The 22850-nt window shown below is 33.7% G+C and overlaps 1 protein-coding gene across 1 annotated transcript in view; it reads left to right on the top strand.

The window, feature by feature from the left end:
* The window catches only part of LOC310903694 (inositol 1,4,5-trisphosphate receptor-interacting protein-like 1), a 121075-nt gene that overhangs the window by 77717 nt on the left and 20508 nt on the right, over nucleotides 1–22850 (top strand). The window contains exons 11-13 of the mRNA XM_083847405.1: nucleotides 2205–4595; nucleotides 6715–6895; nucleotides 15309–15455. The gene's annotated coding sequence lies outside the window, so the exon portion shown is untranslated. The remainder of the gene's footprint in view (nucleotides 1–2204; nucleotides 4596–6714; nucleotides 6896–15308; nucleotides 15456–22850) is intronic.

The raw sequence follows: 22850 nt of genomic DNA, 5'->3' as shown, positions 1-22850 counted from the left end.
GAAACCCCAGACACTCAGGAATCTTGAAAGTGATTGTGGACTGGTCAAAAGGCAAAGATTTTGGAATATTGCCAGAGGAGGAGGTGACGCATGCTGAAGAGGTCCCACTTTATAATAAACTACAAGAAAATGAGTTGCAATATGCCCTGTTCACTGATGGGTCCTGTTGTATTGTGCAAAAGCATCAGAGGTGGAAGGCTGCTGTATAGAGTCCTACATGACAAGTCATAGAAACTGCTGAAGGAGATGGTGAATCAAACCAATTTTCAGAACTGAAGGCCATCCAGCTGGTTTAGATATTGCTGAATGAGAAAAGTGGTCAGTGATCTAGCTCTATACTGACTCATGTCCAATGCCCTCTGTGGGTAGTTACAGCAATGGAAGTAGAGCAACTGGCAGCACAGAGGCAAATCCATCTGGGCTGCCGCATTGTGGCAAGATATTCCCCACCCCCCCACCCCCCCCCCCAGTAGAAAACCTGGTTGTAAAAGTATGTCATGTAGATACTCATGTATCCAAGTCAGGCTACTGAAGAACATCAAAACAACCAGCAGGTGGAGTGGCTCAGGTGGATCTGGACTGGCCAAATAAGGTTGAATTATTTATAGCTCAGTGGGCCCATGACACCTCAGGCCATCAAGGCAGAGATGCAACATATGGATGGGCTCATAATCAAGGGGTGGACCTGGCCATGGACACTATTGCATGGGTTATCCATGAATGTGAAATATGCACAACAATCAAGCAAGCCAATTGGTTAAAAACTCTCTGGTATGGAGGATGATGTCTGAAATATAAATACAGGGAACCCGCCAAGGCAAGCACCATGTACTTACAATGGTGGAAGTAACCACCAGACGGTTAGAAACATACCCCCTCTCCCATGCTACCACCCAGAATACTGTCCTGGGCCTTGAAAACAAGTTTTATGGTGACATAGCACCCCAGAAAGAATTGAGTCAGACAAAAGGACTCATTTTTGAAATAACTACATAGACACCTGGGCCAAAGAGCATGGCATTGAGTGGGTACCCCTATCATGCACCAGCCTCTGGGAAAATTGAACAATATAATGGACTATTAAAGAGTACACTGAAAATGATGGGACATTCAAATACTGGAGTACCCATTTAGCAAAGGCCACCTGGTTAATCACCACTAGAGGATCTGCCAACCAAGCTGGTCTTGCCCAATCAAAACTTTTATGTACTGTAGAAGGGGATAAAGTCCCTGTATTGCACATAAAAAACATACGGGGGAAGACTCGGTTATTCCTGCCTCAGGCACTTTTACCTTTTTTCAATTTGCACCCCCATTTCAGCTGTTGGGGAGTGAGCAAATGGCTGTGTGGTGCTTAGCTGCCTGCCAGGTTATACCACAATACCAGTCTACATCTTAGGAACATGAGAAATTTCCACAATAATCAAAGAAGTCAGGGTCAAGAGATAAGAAGGGAAATCTTTATAGCAATCTAGGCTTACCCAGGAGGTGCTTTGGTATATCCATCTTCTTTTTTCATACCATGGATGGCCCATAACTGAAGGAAATAGCTAAAAAAATGTCAAGTAGGATAGTGGTAGCCTGACCTCAGCTGTAATAAGAGCTTCAGCCCATATTTCCTAGCCTGTCTGAACAAAAGTAGTATTTTTGTTTTGTATTTTGTATTTTATACAAAAGTAATTTATAATGTGAACTATCTTACTAAACATGCCAGTCAAAGGTAAAACTTCATTTGAAAAGTCTGTGCAAGTCTAGTTATTGAATCTATGCAGCTTTTTCAGTTTTGTTAATTTTTTATACTTGGAATAGAAAGTTTATTTATTTATTTATTTATTTGATTGGTTGGTTGGGGGTTTTTGTTTTTGTTTTTTGTTTGTTTTTTATTTTTTTTCCAAATCACTAAGTAAATTTGTTTTCTTGGATGATTCTATGATCAAGAATATAGAGAATGGGTTTGAAAGCACCTTTCGGAGCAGGATCTCCTGCTCCTTTAGCCTCAGGCAAAGGCAAACATCCATGGGATTGCTTTTGCTCAGGGACCCAAGTACACTTTGTGGGTAATGCAGAAAGATGGGGAATTCCAATGTGTTCCTCAAGGGGATTTGATTTGGGGTGAGAATAGCCTGTGATTTGAATTATAATATTCCAGTTGCTATATCTATATAATGCTGAATGTCATCACTACTCTGTTAATGTTATTACAGTAGGAGTCACCCAAACTGATGAAGAATGAATTTTGATGGAACCGAGCAAAGTGCAGTGGTGATAGAACACAACAAACTCTGTGGTGATGGAACCAGAGCTGCCTTCAGCGTGCAACAGTCCAACACCAGACAGCATCCCTCCTGACCTGAAGGACCATTTTGACCCAAAGCCCAAGGTCATGGACTAAAAGACATCAAGAACAGATCTAATTATTATTATTCTCCTTATCTCCTGAATTGTCAGGAGTTTGGGATTCTTTAAAGGATTTCAAACAGTTAGAATTTAATGAAAATTGCCATTCCTTCTGTTATCAAATTCAACCCGATAGTAGAAGTGAATCAAGTAATGCTACATTACAGAAATTTCACAGAATCACAGAATCACAGAATCGTCTAGGTTGGAAGAGACCTCCAAGATCACCTAGCCCAACCTCTGACCTAACACTAACAAGTCCTCCACTAAACCATATCACTAAGCTCTAAATCTACATGGCTTTTAAAGACTTCCAGGGATGGTGACTCAACCACCTCCCTGGGCAGCCTATTCCAATGCCTAACAACCCTTTCGGTAAAGAAGTTCTTCCTAATATCCAACCTAAATTTCAGTAGAGTGCTTACATCTTAAGGAAGTCTTCAATCAGTTTCATCAAATTACATATTTTTCCCTTTTTTCCCTAATCACTCAAAGGCCAATGTAAGATGCATTGTTGCAATGTACCTGAGAGAAGAGTCACATGCAGTAATAATTAACCTAAAGGTTATGTTCTTTTCCATAGGATGCAATAATCCATACTGTTTGTGGGAAGATGTGGGTAAAATCTATTTAGTGAAGTTCATAAGGAAACAAGCTTTGTTTGTTTGTTTGAAACTAACCTCTCATTTACACAAAATTATGTATAAATCATTCTGACAAAATTGAAACCTTACCTATTGGTCAATAAGGAATAAATTCCCTTTGAGGCTTCTTGCCGTTTCTCAATCCAAAGAAGGCCCCCCAGAATTCAGTTCAAATCTGGCATAACTCATTGACTTGCTAGGTATGCTGTACAGTCAGTCTCCACTTGCTGGTTTGATATCGAGGAATATCAAAAACTTGCCTGAATTTTTATGTGGAAAAATTGGCCTGCTTTTTTTCTTCTGAAATTTTAATTGTTGCCAAGTGGATGCAGCATTCCTACCTCCAGCCAGCTGGCCCACTTCGCAATTATGTGCTAAGCTGGTTCCAGGGACTTGCTGGAAGCACTTTTTAGAAATTTACGCTGTAAGTGAGAGGAGGACCAGAGTCACGTCTCTCTATCTCACTCTCCCTCTTTTAGCACATAAAGAATTATATATATTTTTCACTACATGTAATGAATTATCTTGGCTAGAGAGGACTTACCCAAGGTCAGAAATACAATTTGATATGTGTATTGAGAACATCAGAGTTCCAAAACATGGTAATGCTAAAGAGAGATTTTTTATTTTTTTTTATAGCAAAGCATACCTGGGAAGTTCAAAGAAAAAAGTACTAATAACATAATAACAGAAATAGCTGTAAGATCATAACTTACTGTTGATGAACTGAAGAGAAGGATCATTGTCTAACTTTTCTCTGAACTTGATAATGACAATAAATATGTTTAATAATGAAGAAGTGGAATAAGTACTAAATTGCTCTTTGAACAATAGAATTCAATGAAGCAGATTATTCTATGGGGAAAATTAGACAATACACAGATTGTAAATTGCATAATTATCTCCTAGATATTTGGTCTGTTAAAACAGAAGCATTAAAGATTAGAAGCAAACAAACAAACAAAACAAAAATACTTATTTAAAAGAGTGCCATCTATAGATAGATACATTTAAAACTCAGTTAAGAGGGATTAAGAATCACTAAGTCCTGGAATATATTTAATCAGTTTTCTATCTTTTGATGGTTGTTACAAACAGACAGTACTTTTATTCCTAAAGGTAGTTTGTGTCATGTTTTTAGGGACTAGACAATAATCTGTTTATCCATATATTTCAATATTCTCACACATAGCTGTAGCATTAAAAGCATCTAATCAATTTCCATAAGGAAATTGTAGGAAAGAAGGAAAGAAAAAAAACTATAGTCCTGAAGTATGCATTTATATGCTAGGCACTACATTTTGTCATTATATAGTTATTTTTATGGAATTGCATCTTTATTTGTTTCTTTATATCCATCTTTGTTTCTGTTCCATTCTTTTTCATTCATAAACTGTTTAGGATTGGAAATCTTTGTAAAGAAAATAGTATGATAGAATCATTCCAGAACTAGCAAAATGGCTTGTCCTCTACTAATTTGTCTTGTTTTGTTTATAGAAGTGAAGTTTCTCTAAGACATTCTTTGTTTTTCAATATGGAAAGAAACTATTTAAGGTAAGAAACTATTTAAGGTAAAACATAATTTCTGATACTGAAATTACCTACCACAGAATTCTTCAGGCAGTTCAAATACAAATTAAATTATATTTACTTCAAGCTATATCTACTGTACAATGCATATCATTAAATATATTGTAAACAAAAAGCTACTTATATCATATATGTCTATTTTGTATATAAATAGCCTAGTTGTCATTTAATATCCTAATCTCACCCTGAAATGCTGTACCACCTGAAACAGCATTTTAACATTAAAATGTTATTTCTCTAAAATGACAGGAATCTGACTGGTTAAAAATTATGAACAATATGAAGATATTAATTTTCAGTGAAGAACAAAAACTCAGTTCATTAGCATAAAATGGTGTTACATTTAAAAATAAGTATTATGATATTTCTCCCATATAACAGAAGACATTCAGAGGAGCTTAAATATGTAATTTTTAGAGTTACTGGTGTTTATTGTTTGCACTTCTTATGCAAAAGAGAAAGGAAAGGGAAAGAGAATGCTACAGCAGTAGTATCTCATATAAAACTGGAGGATGTCTTAAGATTAATTTTATCTGTTCCAGCTGGACTGGTAGAGGTGTAGACCTAGCAACTTGTCAAGGCAAATTTATTCTGATAATCATTTAGCTTTTATATAGACGGGAAAATGACAGTAAACATTTTGGATATAGCAGCATATTTCATACTTGTCAACATTGTCCTTAAAATGCTTTATTTTTCTAGAAAAACACTTTATCAACTTTGAAGGTATCCTAATGTCTTTAATGCTAAAAACATTGTAGTGTCTTGTGGACCAAAAAGCAAATTTTTGTTATATTACAGAAAATGTAATTAAAAAACTAAGTCAATGTAAAGAGGTAAAGAGGTAAAATGGATCACTTTTAATATTAATTAAAAACATTAAAAAATATATTTAAAAATACTTTTTTTTTTTTTTTTAAGTGAGGATGGTCTCTTCACAATAAACATTTTCCTGAAGTTTGTATTCAGCCATTTTTTGGACTCGTCTGTACATAGCTGGATCAGATGAATATGATTTCTATTGAACAATCTGCTGATTCAGAATTTTGAACTGAATTGAAGGACATATCAACATTTTTCATACAGCACACAGGATCTACATTATGGCATGAAATTTGAGACTATGCATAAAGATTAGTTTTCAAAGTGCATTTGAATTTATTTAAATTATTTATATTATTTATTTATTTTAGCAATTAGTAATGTTTTTATGTGGTTGATAAAACAACTTAATTAAAACTATCTTTTTAGCAAACTTAGCTATATGGAGCTAAAATCAAGGAAACAATGAAATTCCTCTCCTTGTCTGTTACACAGACATGTACATATCTGTGAATGGAAACACACATGCAGATATTGTTTCTAAAACATTTGTAAGTAAAATATATATAGATATTCATTACATTTCAAATAGAATAATGTCTTCAAGTGCTATTTTTGTAGGTGTAGAAATGATCTACAATATTTCTACTAATACAAGTAACCTTGTTGATTTGGCATTCTAGCACTTGGATGGATCTGATGAGCAGCTGCATGTGACAGTTTTTCTGAACAGATTTTTAAAAGCTTATAACAAGAATGCATTGATTTAGGAAAAAAAAAAAAGAATAAATATCCAGATTATAAATAAATAAATAACATTTTGAAATCTTAAAGCATGCATATGAAAAAAAAAATCAGGAGAAGACAAGGATCACAATTCACAATTTTGCTTTGGAAAATCATGTTAGACACTGTCAGTCTTAACCTTGCGAGGTATAAATCCAGCTAACTACAGGCAATAATGGAACTGTTCCTATCTGTCACAGCTAAAGAGCTAGTTCTAAATCTTTCCAAGCAAATTTTCCTCTTCTAAACTTGTGCTGTATTAGCACTTTTAAATACGACCATCTGAGCAAAGTCATTTCTCAGACACAATAGGTTATAATTATGGCAGCTTAAATTAATTGCCCAGGTAAATTAAAGACTGCTTAATTTCAAATAGTTTCCTGACTCAGAACCATTTCTACTTTGTCTGAAAAACTACTTTGCCCTATTTGCATAGTACTTTGGTGACATACAATTTTTTGTTTGTCATCATTAGGTTCTCCAGAGCACCAGAGAAACTGTCCTCCCACAAAGAAGCCCTGAGTATTAATCTTGCATTTATCATGTAGAAATGGTCTTCGACAAATTAATTCCAGTGCATCTTGCTCTGGCATCTTAGGGTGAATACATGGCAGTCTGCTCCGCCAGAGATTACCACGCAGAAGTGGCAGATCAAGGTAGGAGAGACCTTGCGCCCATGGCTCAACCTGCTTCTGTGAGCAGTCTATGAACCTCCTGTAACTTATTCTGTAATAATATTCTATAATAATATATATGTAATAAATTGGTGAATACCAATATAAATAAATAAATGATGATGCAAGCAGCACACTTCCAGCCACTTGGCCTAATTACAAAGTATATACAGATTTCTGAGTGAAAAAATGGGATTAGGTTTATGGAGAAACCTTTAAATTCAGTATTTGAAGGGACTTTCAAGAAGAGAGACTATTTTGTACATGATTTGGAAGCATAAACAGCAGAAGAAAGGAAAATTTATGAAAATACACAAAATTCAGAATGAGAGGTTGTGGAGTTATGAAATAAAAAAGAAATGATAAAAGCTACTCCATTTGGTGCTCTAAAATTAGATTTTACAAGATAATGGGGAAGAAAATAGAGCCAAACTGGTAAAAGAAGCACTGATTCCTCAATCCTGAGGCTAGCTGAGCTTCATTTGTACATCTTAACAACAGTCATCTACACTGATCTAAATTATGTTGATAGCAACAGCTTCCAGAAGACAAGAGTTATGCTCCCTACATTGCAAGGCTGACAAAAGAAACAAAAGATTTTGAAATGAATGTTAGATTCACCTAATTTAATTCAAATAGATTATCCATTTGAGAAATATTTCACTCTCTCAAGGAGACTGGAAGTACTGATTGAAATTTTGCTTTAATGTCCCTGTCCTGAGTAGAATTTTATCAAATTTAAAATCATATGGCACCAGAGCAAAGAAGCGGTAGCATTCTCAGGTTTTTCTCTGTGGTGAATCAGTGTTGAGTTTGCTCAAGTCTTTGCTAGATTAGAGATTAATTTTCCTTTTCAATTTAAGTGAAAATATTTTGTAATCTATTTTTTCATTATTTCATTCTGTTCTCTCAAGAACATTCTGTTCTCTCTCTGTTCTCTTCCAGCTGGAAGAAGTTTTATCAGAATCTAAGAAAGTTTGCAGAAATCCAGTCCAAAAATTAAGGGTTATATTTACACGACTGTTGTTTTCCAGAGGGCCATCCCTCCTCTCAAAAGGCAGCTTTGCAGTATATACAGTTTAAGGTTATCTTTCCACTCAGTGAATTGAATGTTTAGTATAGTTTAAAAAGAAATCATGATGAGTTATCATGCTTCACTGCTTCCCTAGAATACCCTGCAAAGAGAATATGATTATTGTAGAAAGAATGAGAATACAATTTACCATACTTAAATTTTCAGAAGCCACACTATAAATTACAGTAAAAAATCAGTAAAAGATATCAAACTGCCTTTATTAGGCCAGATTTATTTACTTATTTATTTATTTATTTTTTTACCAAAGAGAATAGTTTATTTTGAATTGACTGCTTCTGAATTATGAGTGGAATGCATGAGTTAAGTAAAAGTTACCAGTATTTTTCAAAAATGTTATTGTCAAGGTTGCAGTTTTTTCGCATAGAGGAAATGAGAGAATAAGGGAAAGCTGACTAAAAGCTAAAAGATAAAGGGCAAAATGGCTAATAAAATATTTTCTGGTGGAATTACTGAACTGGTAAAAGAACAGGTTTAAAACAGTTTTTATGATTTATAATTTTCATATGCTGCTTGAATAAAAAGGACAGAAAATTCTCCAATGAATCTAGCTTGGGAGACAAAGCAGATGGGGAGTATTTTAATCAGGCAAGAGGCCCAGTGATATTCTTCCTTCTGATGGGTTAATAAAATGTGTAAAGAATGTGTTAAATGCAGGTAAAGTGGAGAGTTGAATATTTTTGTCCTTTGGAAATCCAAAAGATTTTATTTTATTTATTTATTTATTTATTTTGACAGCCAAGTGCCCAAGCAATATATCCAAAACCTAGTTTTAAAAGTGATCCTTAATGAATTAAGTGCATAGTTGAATTTTTCAAAAAATAATAATTTTTCCCTTTTCAGAAAATCTAAAATTCAGGACCACATTCTGTCATTTTAAGTGGAAAAATAGACATTAAATAATACCATATCCACATTGTTCCTATTTATTGAGTTGGTACAATTCATGGATCAAACTTCTAATCAAGGACAAAAGTATTAATTTTGACTAGTAAATATAAATAACAAAATAAAGTGTTAATCAAACATAAATCACACATTTCAAAGGTCAACTCTGAGCAGTTTATCAGCACAGAGAACAGAGGGGAAAAAGATGTGGAAATAGGTAGGAAAAAGGATAGGTATAATGTACTCAGATATTCTGAATGTTTTTAAATGGTACCATTTAATACAACACACTTAAATTATAAAATTATCTAAAGCAGAAATATTTAAGACCTCTCAGAAATTTTGAAAGAGTGCAAAATTTCAACTATAGCCTGTTTCATCTTAAAGGAAGAAAATAAGACCCTCAGAATTATATTTCCCTTATCTTCAGTTTCTAGGGAAATACTGGAAAAAATGCTTGAGAAAAGTAATCACTTCAGTGGTAATTAGGACAACAATAAATGGCAATACAGATTGTTTGAGAGCAAATGATGTTAAATCTATCCAATGTCTTTCTGTGGTAGCTTATAGGACCGTGGAGAAGATGAGTTGTTTTTGTTTTGAGTTCAGTAAAGCTTTTTTTGCTGTACTTATTAGCAAGATAAGAAAATATGACCCAACCGAATGTGCTAAAAAAACAGCTGGAAAGGCATACTCAAGGAGCACTTAAAATTGACCCACAATCAAACTGGAATAATATATTGATAATTCTTAAAAAGTTTGTTCTGAGCCTCAATATTCTTGTATGAGCTGACTGATAGAATAGTCTTGCTCATTTTACAGATACCAAACATTTTGTAAGGTGGCAACCCTCTAGGAAGTTGGTTCAAATTGTCAGAATGGAGAAATTAGTTGAAAAAAACCAACAATGTATGGCTTATTTAAAAAAAAAAAAAGTCCCTTTGCATAGGCATATAATAAATTCTTACACTGTGAATAGTTACCTCTGCAACATTACTGGTTGTACAAAAAAGACCTGTAAGTAGAGAATGTAGTGAAACCTCAGTGTGACAATGTCACATTTTCAGAAAGACTGACATGCTACTAGAATATAAAATGTAAGTTTGTCAGTCAGCTCTGTGACATAACCTTTCCACAACCTTTACACATCACAAGTAGTTTGCCTAGCTCTGGGACTATATTTAAAGAAAACTTTGGACCCATTAGATAATGTCAGGAAAAAAGCAGAAAGATTGATCAGTTATCAAGAAAATATGGCATAATATGAAACAGTGAATGTTTTGGAGTTGTGAGAAAAAGGGGACCTGAAGGAGGAAGTTACCTTTCCTTTACATAAATTTTAGTTAGAAGGAAGTGAAAAGCATTATCCACATTAATGAATGAATTGGTAATAGTCTCAGTGCTGTTAGTCCTATTTCTGGCATTTGTGAGAAAATGACATTTGTCACTACAAAAATTGTAAAAGATATCTATGTTAAGAATATACTAAAATGTACACACTATACATAAGTACTTGCCAGTTCTAGAAAATCTTAAAAAATACAAACCTCAAATATTCCTCCTCTTTTCACCAATAATGATAAATGACATATAAAAAATATGTTAGTAAGGTAGATGCTTTCACATACTCAAAAGGTGTAAATTGAATTAGATTTATTATTTATATAGTTGTTTATTTATTTAAAAATATTTTCCTTTGTTTTTTGTTTGTTTATTTGTTTGTTTCTGCTGGAATAGCAACATATTAAGTAGTATAAGCGCATGCTTTTTATACTGTTCCATCATAAGAACTTTATGCTTTCAGAACTTGGACAACAATTTAGTAAAGTGCTTTTTTACAAAAATGATACAAAAACAGAAGATGATATTCCAATAATAAAAAAAATGAAATCCCCCCAAAATAGAAGAAAAGATGAAGAAGAGAAGGTAGAAAGAATACTAGGAGGGAAATATCAAGGCAGAATTGGCCTTTCAGGTTCTTCTGCTAAAGAAAGATATTCCTTCTGTGAATATCATCAGTAAACTCATCCGTGGTTCTGTAACTCTTGAGCACTTCAGAAACTCAGAGAACTGTGAATTTGGACCAACTTCTTCCAAACTGAGGGATTAAACTAGTCATCGAAAACCCACTTCCTTTCTAGCAAGCATTCTTCTTCCTGCTCAAACAAGCAGACAAGCGTTTATTTGCAGAGTTGGAAGAACGTGGCTCAAGAATCCTTTGAACCATAAAATTAATTTTTCAGAGATTATGTGGGACTTGAGATGCCTGCTCCTGTGAAAGGGAAAAGTACACACATGCATGCATATAGCTAGCTAGCTAGATGTCATTTCAAAACAGACCAAACTCTGCAGATGGATTGGACATGCAGTTCCTGTCCCCAAACTCAGTGGAGAAGTGGCCAAGTGAGACTTTCCGAGATAAGTATGCTATGCACAATTCCCCCAGAAGTAACTCAAGCACAGAAAACAGAGACAGAGAATTTGATAGTATCTTGGTTACGTGTAATGCTTGGGCCTTAAGCCACAGTTCAGAAAAGCTTATTTCCAGGCACCTTTTTGAAGCTCTTGGCTAATCCAATTTAAGGATGTTTACGTCCTCTAAAAATAATAAGGTCATATTTAATGTTCTCTTAAACTTAATTACTCTACTGGATACTTACAGCACAACCTTAGAATGGAAAGCTATACAGTAAGAATGAGTAGAAGACAGAAAATTAAGAGAAGAGAAATAAGCCAAAATCGTGTCAAAAGTTCTGGAAACTTGTGCTCTGATAACTTTCTTCACAGCAGCATAGATCAGGATATGCTTCACTCAAGTCAGTGGAATTAGACTGAAATGTAAAATCAGGAAAAATATATTTGATTATGCACTAAATTATTAACTATTCTGTAAAAAAAAGAGAGTAAATAAGATAGGAACAGTCTTTTGCACCTTGTAATAAAAGATTTTTCTGTTAATTCAAGGCCTTGTATAAAACCATTGAAAGTAATAATAATCTTCACAAGAACCTTAGTGCACCTGTAATTATGTTTTCATGAAAAGGGTGCCTGATAGTTTAAGAATATATAGTCTGAATGCTCTTACTGTGAAGAGACCATGGCTCTTGCAGGTCTCTCCAGATCCTTTAACTTATATTTGCATTAGAATGCATGTATTTCATCAACATGCAATTGTAAATATACCCTTCAGAAAAAATGACCTACTGGCTATAATTTAATTTCATTTCATTTCCTATCTGAAATTAATTATAAATCCTGTGAGACATGATAGAAAATTACATTTTCCACTTTTTTTTTTTATTTTATTAGTGACCATAAATTCATGCTGATTCTTTTTGAATTATGTTTAGGTTTTACTGATACAAAACTTTAACTGATAACACTAGTGATGTGGCAATAAGCAATGTGAAATATACAGGAATGCTTTTATTCATGGTTTATGATTAACCATAAAAAACATTAGGTTTTTGAACAGCTTATCTTTTTCTAATATCCTTTATTGTGTCTCCAAGGCTTGGTATTTTATATATTAGGTAAAATATATACTACTCTTACCACGACTAGAAATTAAATCTGCAATTTATTTACCGGACATTTTTATAGCCATGTGTATGTGTACTGATGGTCATAACCTTGCATGTGGTTGAATGAAAATGATTTGACTCTAAAATGTGTGACACCTGATATCATATACTGTATCGTACTACAGTAATGCATAGAATGTATAAAAATAGTCTTATCCAGTGCCTAATGTTTACTGGAAAACATTTTCCATCTATATGACTGTTTTCTTATTGCACTTTTACAACCTTTATGTTAAGAACTTGGACTTCATAATATCAAACATAATAGTTTACCAGTTATTTAAACAGCTTTTGTTGGAGCTTGGTCTAGTCTTAGAGCTTTCTTTTTCATATTGCCCTAGGCAGAACAAAAAAACTAGGATCATGTTTTTCTCTCAGATTAGGTAGTTTGACATTGCATCCAATATGCGATTTACTTCAACACTAGAGAAAACTAGGCTGTTAGACCTTGAAGTTCTATAATACCTGAAAGAATGCCCTTAAGGCAAATACCAGAGTCAAAGAGTTTAAATCTGTTCTAGATAGGTGGAGCAATATCCCATAGTTACCAAAGGAAAAACAGTTATTAACAACATATTAGCTTCCTGTTCTGCATTGGAGTATCATCTCACAGTATCTATAGAGAAATTGAACAACAAAAATTCAAATTTAAGCCTTTATTGAAGACATAACTTCTGCTTAGAAGTAAAGTTTCTATATTTTTGGAGTTTAAAAAAACAGTTATCCAGTAGAAAGTTGCTTCTGAATGCCTAAAACCCCTCAGATACTGTAAACAGAGGTATAAACCGAACAGATGTATAAACCATACAGAGAAGGACAATACCTCTTAAATGTTCTGCCCTTTACAAAGCATATCCTTACTCTGCTTGTCTACCTCAACTCAGTAGTCTGTGAAGTATATTGTAGCTTCCAATTTCTTGCAGAAATTGCTGAATTTCTACCTCTCCATGACAAAACACTGTTCCCAGAAAACAAATAAATGAATAAATAAATAGCATATTAAATTTATCCACACGGATAATGTTGGAATGGAGTCAGTGATCCAAACATAAACTTCATCTGAAATATATCTATTAGGCCCTTCTTTATCTTAGCTTTCTGAATACCTCTGTTTTTGCACTCTATCAAAAAAACTATCAAAGTGTGAAACACTTGCAGACAAACTTAGACAAATTTTATTTTTTTCTTCCTCTCCAACTTCTTTGCTGTCTCTAATTTTAGTCTCCTCCCTGTTCTGCCTTTGTCTTCTCAGTTTATCAGGTTGCTTCATCATCTATTTAGTTTGCTTGTCTATGCTCTTTTCTTAAACCTTTTCTCTCTGTCATGTTACTAGAGTCTTTCAAGAACCGTATAATCAAATACATTTCATCACGTTATACCACTGACTAAAATTTCTGGAATATGATGAACTGTTGCAAAATACATTTTTCTTATTATATGAACATCATCTAGTTGTTTTACTAAGGATATTTTCATATATAAAAATATAAATTCCTAACAATCTACCTTCCCTCCCCCCCTTTAAAAAAAAAAAATGTGTACACTCTTTCAGCTCATATCAATAACAACTGCAACAGTGGACATTTCTTTGGGGTTAATGACCCTTTCCAGGGCTATGGATCATTGGCTCCCAGGAGGTGGTTAATTCTCAGAAAAAGCCCTGTTCTTCTGCTTTTATTGCTTAAATATATTGTGTGTAGAATTGCTCACTGCCGTATAGCATAAATTTTGGAGAGAAAAAATAAGACAAGTTCCCAGCTGAGCAGAAACTGATATGACTCAAATTGACTTTATCTTATGCTAAATGACAGTTGGATATTATCAAGCACATTTACTGCTCATCCTTATTTTAGTAAAAATTCCAGGGTAGAAGACTGCCATTTACTTTTTCTTTTGTAAAGGGCCTGAAGATGAATTGTCTTGAAAACATCAGCTGTATTTTTGAATCATAAAATAAATAAAGCCCAACAACTTACATATAATGATTTATTCTAATTTGTACCCCGCCAGAAATGTACTTTGACAATTTGTACAGAAAGTAGATTCACAGTTTCAGCTAGACACTGATAAAATTGAGTTATAAACCGTTCAATAACTGTATTTATAATGAAAATACTGACAGACCATTAAGTATAGTGCCCATTAAGAGCAAGATCTAAAATACATTATTGCTTTTGTTTGTTTTTAATGCAGTGATATTTTTCTTTCCTTGTAATTTGTATCATTTCTGTAAATCTTATGTTTTGGAGTAGGACAGCCAGAATTAAACCATTGCATTAATTATAGCCTAGATTGGATCTGCTCTTTAAAATGTTAATTGCAACATTTGATAGGTGAAGTACAATAGTAAAATACACTCAAGCAGACAACTACAGTTAAAAAAAAAAAGCCACCTTAATGAAAGTAAAACTAATAATAGCAACCCCATTAGCTTTTATGTATTTCTTTTAGAGACACTATTTCAGTTTAAATATAACTGGCCATTAATTTATTCTTTCTTCTGAGTTGCTTTTACAATGACAAGAAAAAAGTTGAGAAAGTGCATCAATGTCTGTGCTGTGTAGATCACTAAATCATTTACATACTCGTCATGGAAGATAGTGCATGCTTAAAGGTAAGTAAAAGATCATCATCGTTACACTCTCAAAGATGCCAAAGCCCAATCATTTCTCTATATATATTTTTTGGCATATCTGATAAACATCTGTAACCAAAATCAAAGGGATGGACAGGAAAAGCAATATAAAGCCATATAAATAAAAATATATTAATATAATAATATTAATATAAAATATATTAATAGTCTTTTTTTTTTTTTTTTTTTTTTTAGGTCTTGCTATTCTAAGTCTGGCTGTGTTTGGCCAACTTTCAGCCTGTCATGTTTTCATTAGCTTGGGTACAAGCTCTTAGTTAAAGTTTTTTAAAAGTGAAGGAGCTGAAGTTAGATCCCACTGGAAGCCAGAATGCCAAATTAAAGGTTAGAGTGATTTATTTTCTTCTATATTAGTATGTTCTGTACTAAATTTTGATCAGTTTGACTGTCTTTTGGACTGCTGATTCACTTGCTAAAGAATGATAATTCACACAGACAAGTCAGTCATCTATATCTGAGGTATCGTAGTCTTTTGGCAGCTGAGTGACCAGAGAGAGTTGCTTTTCAAAGCTAAGTGGATTGCTTAAATACACAGTGAGTATGCATATGAAGCCACCAGAGCTGCATATTCCACATAAATTACTATTCCACAAATTGCTATTAACTACACTGAAGTTACTGTGCAATGATAAGTTAGACCAGATGACCAGATAATGATCTGTTCTCAAAACACCAGTCAGAAAAAAATCTTTTCCCTGGTGGTCAAGTGATATTACATCCACACATAATTAGATGTTCATACCCTACTCAAAAAAAAAAAAAAAAAAAAAAGTTTACATGCTTAAGTAGTGTGTAATTAGATTGATTACCTGCAAAACTTTAAAGGAGTTTATATCTGATCTGGAGCATGGCTGGAGGTCTTAGTGACACAAGCTCTCCAGCTGCCCCATGTTCTGCTTCTGAGTGCAACTTCCTAAACCCCTAGTTCCCCAAGCAGGTAAATATACAAGCCCTGGTAGAAAAAGCAAGCAAGGTACTTTTCTGCTTCTCCTGAAATGATAAATTCAATAGAACTTCTGAGTGTGTCTTACAGTCACTGTCCCATGATTCACAATAATAGTTTTCTTAAATAGAAACATGGCAGGCTACCTCCCCCTCCATCTGCTAGTTATTTAAACAATGACTCACTAGTTCAATTTCTCTCTTAGAGTATGTGGGCTGCTAGTTTCATTTTAATTCTCTGCCTGACAATATTCAAAAATCTAGTTTCTGGAAATTCTGTCAGTCTACTAGGTGATGTTTCAGCTTTGGAAAAAGTTCCCATTTCCTCCTTTTGAAGCTGGCGTGTTTTTCATTAATGTGTAAGATGTTTCAGCTATAGCAACCCTGGCTGCATAACTTCATGTTTAAATCCTCTTTTCAGTAAGAAGGAGAAAGGCCATAGTTAGCTGTTCCCAAATTTGTATTTTAAGAGAAAGCAATGAGTGTTTTGGGCAATTTTTGAAGAAATTTTTCAAGACTTAAATTCAGAAGGTGAAGAGGAAAATCACAGGTGCATCTTCACATTCCCTTCTCAAACTCTCATTTTCTCCGTGTACAAAGCCTAGTTACACAATTTTCACTACAAGATTAGTGTGTCACCGTTCTTTCTAAGGCAAGTTTAACGCCTTTGTTCTACCCTCACCCCAATACACCTCTAAGAATTCAAAAGATCCAGGTAATAAAGTTTTTTGATGGTTTCTTATTAAGGAATTTTTGGAGGGGTTTCAAGTGGAGAAATTGTACATAGTCAAAGTAAAATGAGATAGAAAAAAGGGAGATCTGACTGAAAGGGATTTTTTTTTTTTCTTTTCCTTCTGAAATAAATCAGTAGCGAAAAACAGAGCTCTGGTCTATCTTCAGCAATTCTTACAGTTCAACATAGAAATAAAAATTGTTACTGGATCTTTATTTTTAATTTTTAAATATAAATTAAAAAATTTGTTTCAGAAATTACCATATTCTGTGTGATTTTTTTTCATTAAATCCAACATCTATTTTCCTGTGATATTTGCTAATTCAGCATTTATTGCCATACATTACAATCATATGAAGTCTTATATATGGAAATAGAGACACCTATTAGTGTTACTGAAATGTGCACAAATATTATTCAGAGAATATCTCACTTTTGAATACATCACATTTTTAACAAGTGACCTTTCTAAGTAAGGCAGGGTTTGGGCCTTTGTTGCACTACTGAAAGGCTTTCATCCTTTTGATGAACTGAATCATAGTACTGGACAGAAAATCTTCATTTTCATATATACAAAAAACTTTCCAGACCAGTGCACAATATATTTTCGCAGTCTCTAATAGCAACAAAAAGAAATTTTACTCAGCAATGCCAAATATGTCTGAACCAAAGAAGCCTCTGTCTTCTTCTGTTTCTTCCTCACAGTCACTGCTGTTGCCAGTTTTCCTTCCTCACCAATAGTTTTCGTTCTTTCTTGTCATCTTAGACAAGTTGCCTAACTAAAAGTAATCTTGAGAGCAAACATCAAAGAAGGTTTTCTGTAGTTACTCTATGTTTCTGCAGAGGATAATAATGTAATTATGTATACCCTCTATCTAGATCATATGTTGAATGACAGAAATGTTAATTCTAAACATTTCTATTTCAATGACTTATTTACACCTCATTAGTGCATCAAGAGCAATATTTCTGTGATGTTATGGTGACAAGTTTTTAAATAAATGATCCCTGCAAATATCATAATATAGAGGTACAATCTAGATGTTGGGGTAGAGAATAATGCAAAGAACTACTAGCAGGTAATATTAAAAACACCTTACCTTCTCTGTTACATTAGTGAATTCCCAATTCCATGTGATGGATGAAAATCTAAATTTTAGGTCTATCATTAGGGTGTGTATCATTGCACTCTGTATCATTAAACATCATTAATGAAAAAAAAAGTCATATTTCACTCTTGTGGTAGAGTTCAAATGCAAGTGACTGACACTGGGATGAAAAACAACACTCAGTATGAAATCATCAGAACTACTCTCTTCTACATTGCGTTAAAATATATCTTGGCTACTCAGCTAGTGTGCGCTTGTAAGGAAAATGGAGTGTGATAATTATCTTCTGATTGATAGCATTTTTGCAACTGTGTTAACAAGTTAATATCTACAACTTTAACTGCTTTTTCCAGATTAATGACAACACATACTTATTAAGATAACAAATATGTTTGATGTGTTTTACAGTAGGCTACTGTCTTTAAAATACTCCGTAAAAATTTATGCAAGCAAGTTCTTTTTCTAACTCTTACAACTATGATTCTAGTCCATGACTGGTTTGTGAGTACCAAGATATATATTTTACAATTTTCCTATGAGTGCATTTTCTCCAGCAGTGTGTGAGATTCTCTTTAACTTATTTTTTTAATTAAATGACTTCTTCATCTCCTCTTCTACAATCACATCACCTTTTTGTTTGCTGTCATCAGTCCTTCAAAACTAGTGCAATGACTTTGATAACTCGCCACTCTCCTTCAGCATCATGACAGAGCTTCTTGCTTCAGGGCTTGCTTGAGCCCAGTTGTTTGGATGGCCTCCAACAGGGGTTACCTAGGGAAAAGAAACTCAATATGAAATCAATTAAATATACTATTTATGTGGACCAAAGAGGAACTACAGAATTCAGACGCATCAGAATGTTGTCAAAATAGTAGCTGAGAAGCACATAGGAAATATTGGATGTTTACTGTTTGAATTTATATGTATCAATACAAAAATTACAGGTAAACTTACAGTATAATACAGTGGCTGTATAATGACCTAAATTGTAGCAAAGACCCTAGTCCTTTTCAGTTTGATGAAAGTCAATAGAGCTGAACATTTTGCTTGACTAGTACACATTTGTCACTATATTCTAATCACTTTACCTTTGTGGGTGAATCATATTTACCCCAAAGGATTTATATGCATATATGTGTATGTACATACATGTATTTTTTATATATACATATATTTGTTGTTGGTTTTGTTCTGTGATTCTCACAATAAAAATGTGGGTTTTGGTACAACAGGACTTACTTCTAAACTTAAGATGCAAATACAGTCTTAGTAAATAAAGAAAAATCCTGACATGAAAAATATATTCTTTACTGGGGATGCTCATAAAAATATTTCATATGAGAAGCAATACAGGACACAAGGTAATGCACATGGTTGCATTACTTTGGAAGATACACAAAATAAAAAGCATTAATCAGTCTGCTCACAGGACTATTTAAATCAGAAATCCCATTAAGTGCTTAAATTGATTTACTCTTCTCTATCCCAAAATAATAAAATAAAATTCCTCAAGTGTCTATTAAATCAGACAATAAATAAAGGCAGGTAGGTAAAATCCTTGGGGAAAAGGGGGACCTTAAGGCCATCTGATTCATATTTCATATCTCTTCTATTTCTTTTTTTTTAATCCTTGTTGAAATTCATACATACACATTGTCATAAGCTACTGTTGCTTTGGATTCAATTTATTTCACAAAATAAATAAATAAATAAATAAATAAACAATTCATGTGAACTGAGGCCAAAATAGTCTACTGAAATATATATATATATATTTTTCATTTATATTCATTGCCATGTCTCTTCACTGAAGTTAATGCATCTTCCCTGAAAGGTAATTCTTTTCAATTTAAATCAATGCAGTATCTTTGAACTAATGCCTTGCAGAAATGCCATGTTTGAACAAATAGTGGTATATTTGTGTAAGTTGTAAATTTTATTGGTAATTGTACCAAAAAAGTGCTCAGGAAAAAAAAAAAAAAAAACTTCTGCTTCTAAAAAATACAGAGAATGAGCATAATTATCCATACTTCATCTTGTTTTGATTTGGTGTTCAGGAGCTTTGTGGGCTTTGGCATAGTGGAGGGAAGTAAAAAGCTACTTATGTATTTAAATACAACTAGATATAATTCTCACCTAAATATGAAATAATACTTGCATGAAAAATGATTTTTTTTGCAGTTTTGGCAGATTTGGGGTTCATTAAGTCATCAGGTTAGTGGGATAAATTCATAACTCATAATATATGAGTTATCTATGCACATACACCTAGCAGCCATCTAATATTTTCAGAAGCTTTAGTATTCAAGAGGGTTAGAGTTCTGACAAGAAAACAGGATTAAGGGCTTCAGTGATAGTTTTTAAGTAGAATATGGACTACAACAAGGGTTTAAATTAACATTAGTTTTATTTCATCTGTCTAACAGTGATGTTTGAGGTATGGACTATTTTTTAATTTTTTTTTTGAAACCTGACCTAAGACAGCAAAATGCCCTTCCTCACAGGTGCCTCAGCATTATTTTGTAATTATTTGCAATGCCAAGCCTCACTTCATTGAAGCCTCACTTTGAGGCTTTTGATTCACTTCATTGAATTTGAAGCCTTACTTCAGTGCAGGCAGGGGCAGCGCAGTGAGGCCTGAGGTGGTGAGGGCTGCAGGATGGTGCAGTGCCTCCCTCCTGCAGCCCCAGCAAAGAGACAGCATGGGCTCGGGATGATGACTGAGGTCAACCACAGCCTGGCTAATCCCAGGCACGACCACAAGCCTTGGGCCCAGCTTGGAAGTTTTGGGGATTGTGAGTTTCCAGGTGTGGTTTTAGGGAGGAGACTACTGGAAATGTGGTTCTGTCCTGCAACACTGTTTATTTTCTCTTGCTCCTCTGAAGTACCACCTTCAAGAACCATCTTAAGTATCTTGAGATCAAAACCATAACCTTCTTTCCTTCTTTGCATACAGAAATTATAAGATGGGTTATTTTACTTTTGTTTGTATGTCTAGCCCCAAAGTTAGCCTCTTCTTCACACACCAAAAAAACAAAAGTTTGTTTAATAAGTACAGTTTAGAGTCAAACTCTATTATATCAACATCAAGTCCAGTTTGAATGGGACAGGTCATTAAAAAAAAAAAAAAAAGAGGCATTTTCAGTGTACACCTATAATTCAGTACGATTCAGGACTGAGCAGAAACATCTAAATTAGTAGCTAGTGTATCTAGGCTGTGTATCAATATCAGTAACATGACATGACATTAGCTATGAAAGATAACTTACCATCTGGTTCTATACAATATTTTTTGTACTGCGCATTCCTAGTTTATAGACTCACGATTACAGGAGAAATATGAGTGGATTATAAAAATATTACTTGCTTTGGTTCTACTCTTGCAAGCGAAAAGGAAGAGCTTCAAATTTTGCACACACACAAGTATATGTAGAGAGACTATCTGAATGTTGGTTGCTAGTGACAGGTTGATATTTCTCCAGAGTTCAAACACCAAAATGTAAAAAATTTGCTTTAAGACCAGAGGTGTGTTTAGAGGAGCTTACTCACTGACCAGTCTATGCATCTAAGAGGTACAAGAGTCTATCTATGGACAAGGCAAGAGACCCATACCAGAAGTAATTTCCTTTTATAAGATCAGAAAGGGAAAAGAATATGAAACTAGTTTTAATTATTGCAGTTTAGTAAATATCTCTGCACAGATAAGTTGGGAATATTAACATTTTCTGATACCTGTATAAGGGTGCAAGGACCAGAATAAGTATGTTGCCTGCATTACAATTTATTCTACCATCTTTTAGGTGTTGATTGTCATACAGGCTTCCCATGCTACTATTGTTTAAAATGATGGAATGACCCAAAGCTACCTCAGACTTTCTGAAAGATCCCTGAGCATTATATTACGAAGTTAGCTGTTCCGATACGACAGCCACCCAAAGTCTCAAATATATGCTTCATCCACTTTTTTTTTTTTTTCATACTATTATCTCCTTCAACCCATCATCCTTTCCTGAGACATACAAAGACAGGGAAGGAATGGGCAGAATATATATAAATGATATATATTTAAGAATTTTGAGAAGTATTTCTTTTATGACTCTATCTTTCCATGTCTAGTTCACTGTATGGATGGGTATTGATCTTTAAATACAATACCTCCAAAGCTCTTTCTGCTTAAAAAAAAAAAAAAAAAAAGCCAGGAACATTTAACACAGTTCTTCCTTGAGATATCATTAAAATATGCTAAGTAAGGTAAATGTGTAAGAGGGAATGCAGACATTTTTAAAGGTTATGATCTATGACAATACTTCTTAGCTTCAGAGTTAGTTTAATTGAATTAATTGTAGCACTGAAGAAGCTGAAGAACAAAGAGAGCTCTGACTCTGAATGTATTAATGGAAAATATTTGACCTTTTCAATATGTTCCATTTTGATTGGCACTCCTTTCTACTGTAGCCCTCTTAACAATTATTTCTTTATTTTTTCCCCATGAAAATAAGGTAGGTGTGTCAAAGATCCAAAGTACAGCTGAGATAATTGGAGAGAGCCAAAACAGGAAACATACAAGTGTATATGTACACACTCTTCCATAATTTGGAGGACATTAACAATGGAGTTTTCATTCTGTTGGCAAAGCTTTTATCAAAAAGAAAAAAACAGATTAATTTAAACCCATTTTTTTTCTAATTAGAAAACTAATTTCAGTTTTATTTTAGCTTACAAAATCTTAAAGAAGCCACTCTTCATTTTTTTTTCTCTGCTAAAGACTGCTCCCTGCTATATATGAGAATAAAAACCTTAAAAACCTTTTTTTTAGGAAGTACTTTTTTTTTTTTTTTTCTCTGTCTTTGGACATTTTTTAACTTGTTAAGATAAAATCAATTTTCTCAGAAAAGCAGTAAGAATTTCAGATATCATGATATTTATCCAGGATAT

Source organism: Anser anser (assembly GCF_964211835.1).
Source record: "Anser anser genome assembly, chromosome: 1".
Lineage (NCBI taxonomy): Eukaryota > Metazoa > Chordata > Aves > Anseriformes > Anatidae > Anser > Anser anser.
This window is presented reverse-complemented; position numbering and strand designations above follow the sequence as displayed.